General features: G+C 53.0%; 1 protein-coding gene across 5 annotated transcripts in view; it reads left to right on the top strand.

Moving 5' to 3' along the window:
• PTPRF (protein tyrosine phosphatase receptor type F) overlaps positions 1-6,113 on the top strand; it is an 88,258-nt gene that overhangs the window by 2,293 nt on the left and 79,852 nt on the right. For 4 of the 5 annotated variants that reach the window (XM_049617308.1, XM_049617306.1, XM_049617311.1 and 1 more), the window contains exon 2: positions 5,493-5,569. The exons of the other annotated variant lie outside the window; for it this stretch is intronic. The gene's annotated coding sequence lies outside the window, so the exon portion shown is untranslated. The remainder of the gene's footprint in view (positions 1-5,492; positions 5,570-6,113) is intronic. 5 annotated transcript variants of the gene reach the window in all.

The raw sequence follows: 6,113 nt of genomic DNA, 5'->3' as shown, positions 1-6,113 counted from the left end.
CCCCCCCCCCCCCCTCCTTCCCCCCCCCCCCCCCCCCCCCCCCCCGCGCATCCACTTGCCTTCTTGCCCTCACACTTGCACACCTGGGCCTGCACAGCAGCCGGAGCTCAGAAATCTACCGTGCTCGCATGGCCATGCACCACTCTGTTTGCTTGTGCCCTCACAACACCTCTTTGCACATCCCTAGGAACCGTGTGTATGTGCACACCCACAGAATTTTGCACTCTCCTGCACACACTTTCTTGCACTTTTTGGCTGGCTCAGTTTCCCCCTTATTATTTGAAATGTGTCTGTAGTTTTGTTTTCTTTTCCAGTTGTTCTTCCTCTTCCCTTTTTTCTTTCCTTTAATGAGGGCATTGTTTTAATATTATTCCTTCCTTCTTGCTCTTTGCCCTGCAGCTCCTGACCTTTCCTCTGTTCAGCCTTGTTCACACTGTGAGCATGGGGGTGGTGTTGGGGGTGTTGATTTGGGGGCTGATGGAGCAGTTGGAGAGGGATGGCTGCAGTAAGAGTAGATGACTGAAGAGCTTTTCTTGGGAATTGTATTGATATGCAGCAAAATGCTGGCCCTGGCAATTTGTGGTCTGTAAGCTCTTCCGTCAGCCCTAACTGGGAGTTCAGTGTTGAGGACCCTCAAGTGGGCCCCGCAGCTCTTTGATAGAGGCTGAGACATGTCACAGTTTCTCCACTTTCTAGCTTGTTCCTTCCCAGGTCTCAGTTTTCCCCTCCTGTGAAATGGGGCATCTCGTCCAACCTTGATTGGTCCCAAGGCTGTTGTGAGAATCTAAGGGAGATGTGTGGCAGTGCATAATCAGCAGTGGCAGTCCCTTCTCGTATGACTGACACTGCTGTGTGCTTGGGCCAAGCTTGCAGCCAGGGCCCTGCCCTTGAGAAGCTCATGGTCCCTGGGGGAACAGATTGCATCATGGGAATGCAGAACAATTCACTAGACTCTTATTGATTGCCGACTGTGTGCCAGACACTGGGCTAGGCACTTTCAGCCAAGCTGCCTTGCTTCCTATGGGACTAGGAGCTTTTGGAAGAGGGAGCCCATCCCTTAGGAACTGCTGTGGTTGAGCCCAGCATCAGCTCATCTAAAGCAGCTACAATTCTGAGCCAAAGTTACAAGGTTGGATGAGCTGCTTCCATATGAGGCAAGGGAGAGTTCAAGGGTCAAAATGAGGTGAGTCCCAGAAGAGCCCAAGAAGGGGCTATCTGAAGTGAGTTTTGAGGAATGAACAGGAGTTTTCCAGCTGAAGAAAGAGCACTCCGGGCAGAAAAGAATAGTGTGGGTAAAGACTCAGAGGTCTTGACGTATTCCAAGATACAGCAGATCAGAGGGCCTTTAATGCCCTGTTTTAAATAGCTGTGACTTTACTTTGAGAACACAGAAGGGAGAAGGAAGCTGCCAAAGATTTAAAGCTTGGGTAGGGGGTGTGGAATGTGCTATGATCAGATGTTTCCAGAAGAGGATTCTGTGGCTATGGGAAGCGGATGGACCCACGATGCCCATTGAGGAGGAAATCAGGTGAGAGGTGATGGTGTCTTAGATAGGGGAGTAGCATGGAGCGATTCAGAAGGCACCTTTATCAGGACAGGATGATTTATTGGATGTGGGGGTGGGGAAGAGGAAGAGGAAGGGGTCCGGGTTCCTGGGAGCGACTGGGTGAGGCCTTTACTGAAGGCCCTGCAGGTTCACTGAGCTGGGAACTTGGGGAGGAGAGGGAGATTGGGGGGGCAGATAACAAGCTCATGGTTGGGCGCCTTGTCTTTGAGATGCTTGGGGCATTTGAGGTCCAGTGGGGGCAGGGGAGACATCCAGGAGGGGGCTGGGTGTGAGGATCTGGAGTTTGGGAGAGAAAGCTGGGCCAGAGGAAGGACGGAGAGTTCTCTGAGAGCGTGCTGAGCTGTGCTCATCAGGAGCCCACAATCTCAGTGGGTTGTGTGGGTTCTGGTTCCTAACTGTTGGGGTGCCACTCTGTTAGTAACAGTGTGACCTTGAGCGAGTTGCTTAACATCTCTGAGTCCGTTTTCTCCTTTGTCAAGCGGGCCTAAGACAATTCCATGCCGTGTGTTGTTATGAGGATTAAGGTCGAATATGCAAGAAGTGCTTAGAACAGGGCCTGGCATCTAGTAAGCAATGGTGTCTCGATGGTATCAGCAGTCGTTAATAGTGGGTGCAAACCCACCCCTATCAGAATTGGGGGTGGGGGGTGGCCTTTAAAACAATACCTTGTAAGGGGAGCCTGGGTGGCTCAGTCGGTTAAGCGGTTAGGTGTCTGTCTCTTGGTTTTGGCTCAGCTCGTGATCTCACAGTTCATGAGTTCAAGCCCCTCTATCAGTGAGGAGCCTGCTTGGGATTCTCTCTTTCCTTCTCTCTGCCTCTCCCCCACTCACACTCATGCTCTCTTTTTCAAAATAAATAAACTTTAAAAAAATAAATAGGGGCGCCTGGGTGGCTCAGTTGGTTAAGCATCTGACGGTCATGATCAGGTCATGATCTCACAGTTCTTGGGTTCGAGCCCTGCATCGGGCTCTCTGCTGTCATCATGGAGCCTGCTGTGGATCCTCTGTCTCCCCCTCTCTCTGCGCCTTCCTCACCCCGCCTGCACCCTCTTTTTCTCCTTATCTCAAAAATAAATAAACCTTGAAAATAAAATAAAACAGAAATAAATTTAAAAATAAGTAAGACAATACCTTGTTAAGGTTAGGGCATCTGCTCGCCTAAAGTAACTGCAGTTCTGAGCTGAGGTTTGCAGGTTGGGGGAGCTCAGCAAGGAGAGTGCCTGGCCCCTAGCCTTCTGCCCTTGTCATCATCTCTGGGATTGTGTGTATGGCTCAGGTGTATTTGACCTTCTGGTGGGCTGGTATGAGAAGACTAGAGGCCTCAGCACGCTCAGTTCCCCATTTCCACCACCCCACCTGGGCCCTGGGTGTCTAATGAGGTTCTGCGTCTGAGGTCCAGATGCACCGGTCTCTTTGTGTCCCCAACCTCCAGATCTGAGAACAGCGGTTTTTGCTCCTCAGCATTGTTTTAAAGTTTTTTTTTAAGTTAATTTATTTATTTTGAGAGAGAGAAAGCGCGTGCACAAGTGGGGGAGGGCCAGAGAGAGGGAGAGAGAGATTCCCAAGCAGGCTGCATACCATCAGCGCAGAGCCCGACGACGGCTCTGTCCCACGACAGTGAGATCATGACCTGAGTCGAGATCCTTGGCGTTGTTCTAGCTGCCGCTTCCGGGGACTGTTCCTGGTAGTCCTAGGGCCTGCCGGGGAGCTGCTCTGGAGGGCCCCCAGTGCCTGTGCTCCTCTGATTTCAGCTTGCTCCTGGTCCTGCTGCCAGGCTGGGTTCCAGGTGTGGCAGGTGACCGAGAGGCCTCCTGGGGGCCAGCCCTGTGTTGGTGCCAAGGCCTCTTACCTGATCCTGGTCGTTGCTGCCAGCCTCACCACTTCTGAGGCCTTTCCAGCGATTGCAGACTTGGGCTCAGTACCAGTCAAGTCCTCACTGAGTAGCTTTCTAGTTGGCTTTCTGGGCGTGTCTGGTGGTCGTGATCTAGGTGTGTCCCAGGGTGAGTCTGGAGTGGTTCTGGGAGCTGCTGCTGGTCAATTCTGATTGCCTGTCTAGGTTGTTTTGAGTCCGGTTTGATCTTGGACTGGTGTGGTACCAGGTGCTATCCTGGCTGTTCCAGAATCCTGCCCTGGTGCTGTTCCGTGTACTTGAAGGTCTTTCCACGTGCAGAGTTTTGTCTCTGCCTGTTTTCTTTGTTCTCTGACCCACCTCCAGGCCATTTTGGACACACATCTCTTCTCAGGTGTGACTCCTGCTCAGTGTAGGTCCATCCTGGCATGGCCTCGGGCATGGCACTAGAGCCAGCTGGCTTAGGGGACCCTCCCCATTCTCTGCCTCAGACTCTGTCCCTCTGTCCCACGGTCCCTGAGCAACGGTGGAGCCAGTAGCCTCACATTTGGTACCACAAGGCAGGCGTCCCCAGACAAACCGGCCTTGGAGTTTGGGACATGGAAGCTGGTTTTTCTGCCCGGACTCGCCCAGCAGCCTGTGTGTTGGGAGCAGCGGCCACAGGGAACATTGTGGAAACTCAGTGGACTAGGACAGGGAGGCGAGCAGCCCTCCTGAGGCCGGAACTGCTGGTAGTGGCACGGGCAGGGGGCAATGGAGGCCAGAGAGGGTGTGCTGCAGGGTCAGCATGAGACAGTACTGGGTTGGCGGGGCCCGTCTTGGTCAGATATGATGGGCCTTCCAAGGACACCCCCCATGTTGCCAAAGGTGGTCAATCTCAAGTGAGGACAATTCCCAGGTGCGGGAGGCTGGCTCAGAGTTGGTGAGGGCACTCCCTGACCCCCATCCCTGAGTGTCCATTTTGGGAGGAGCCTCGGGAGAATTGCTATGTGTCGGGGTCATCACTGTGCATGTGAGGCCGAAGAGAAACCCACTGTGACGTGCGTCCTGTGTCGAGTGGGCCCCAGTGGTGCCAGGTCACTGAGCTGTGATGAGGTGGTGTGTGTTCAGCCCCCACCCCACTCAGGAGGGTGCCCACCCTGGTGGGGGCTCAGTCATCGTTCTAGAGGGAAGAGATGGGCTGCATGGCTGTGTATGTGCCAGCAGAGGAGGCATCCAGGGGCACACCTTCATTTAAAAAATTACAGAGAAGCAGAAAGTCAAAAATAAATATTGCTTCGGAAGTTTCTTTGAAGGCCATAATGTATGCTGGTGTGGTTCTCCGAAGCTGGGGTGTTTTCTATGAACTCATTCATGCATCCATGCACTCGTTCATTGTGTCCTAATGAAGCACCTACTGTGTGCCTGCTCTCTGCTGAGCGCTGGGAATATGGAATTGGGGCCAGGCACACACCAGGCTCGTGGTCGTGACCCTGCAACAATTGTATAAAAAAATAATTCCTCACATTTGTGGTCACTGCTCCTAGGCAAGGTCCAGGCGTGTAGTCTGGGACATCATGGAAGGCCTTCCTGAGAAAGTGCCATTGGCTCTGATGTCTAAGGGGTACTTGGCACAGAGTGTGGGCAACATGTTGCAGGCACTGGCAGGCTAGAGAGCGCACATTTGAGGATCAGAGGGGGAAGTTCTTGTGGTTGGCTGGCAGGTGCAGAGGTGGGCGGGGCCTGGGCTCTGCTGGAGGGGTAGCTGGAGGGGTGCCTCGAGGGTTCAGACACAAGTGTTACCACTGAGGTGGGGGGGTCTCAGTTTGTGTTGTTTGCTGTATGCTGGGTTCCCGGAAGAAAGCCCAGCACACTAGTAGATGCTCGGGAGTACTGAAAAGAGTAACTGAGTGAAGAGATGGGCATTTTTACTAAATGGGGATTGTCCTGCACAAAGTTTTGACGCCTGCTTTGTTGTTGTTGTTGTTGTTGTTGTTGTTCTTCCATAAACAGCAAATTCTGCATGTCTTTCTGTGTCAGTGTATACTATGCTGTGATGAAATTCTTGGTGTTTTCTCATCCTTTCCTCTCTCTCTAGGAAGGAGTGGAGACCCTGGTGCCCTGCCCTCAGTGCTGGTTGTCCAAGAGTGACTGGTGTGAGCAAGCAGAGACCTGGTGGGTGTGCCCCAAGAGGTGGCGGGGGCCAGGGCACAGAGGGGTCCTGTGGGCCAGGCTGAGCACCTCAGATTGTGATGGAGACTGGTGGCGAGCCATGGAAGTGTTGCCACTCGGGGCGTGACATGGTCCAGTGTGCATATGGCTGAGTGACGGTGAAGGGAGGTGGTGATGGACGTGGAGAGAAGGGATGTGAGTGCTGTTTCGGGACGTGGAGGAGACAGGACATGGTGCAGGACTGAATGTGGGGCATGAGAAAGAAGGGGAGGTGTCCAGGATGGTGCCTGGGTTTCTGGCCAGAATGGTTGATGGAGGTGGGTGGGGAGTGATATACATACAGCTTGTCAGCTGCTGTAGGTGTGAAATAGGCTTCTGGGTGACATTCTGGGACTTCCACTAGGAACTGTCTGCTTTTTCAGTCATCATGTTTCTGTAGGGAAGTCTGTTCCCATCAACTGTAGGTTGTGGTAGAAAGAGCAAGGTACCTCCAGGATCTGGAGCACCTCCTTATCTTTTTCAGGTCCACTTCTCCTCTCGTCTTTCT

This window comes from Panthera uncia (assembly GCF_023721935.1).
Source record: "Panthera uncia isolate 11264 chromosome C1 unlocalized genomic scaffold, Puncia_PCG_1.0 HiC_scaffold_4, whole genome shotgun sequence".
Classification (NCBI taxonomy): domain Eukaryota; kingdom Metazoa; phylum Chordata; class Mammalia; order Carnivora; family Felidae; genus Panthera; species Panthera uncia.
Note: the sequence above shows the minus strand (reverse complement) of the source record. Positions and strands in the feature narration are given on the sequence as shown.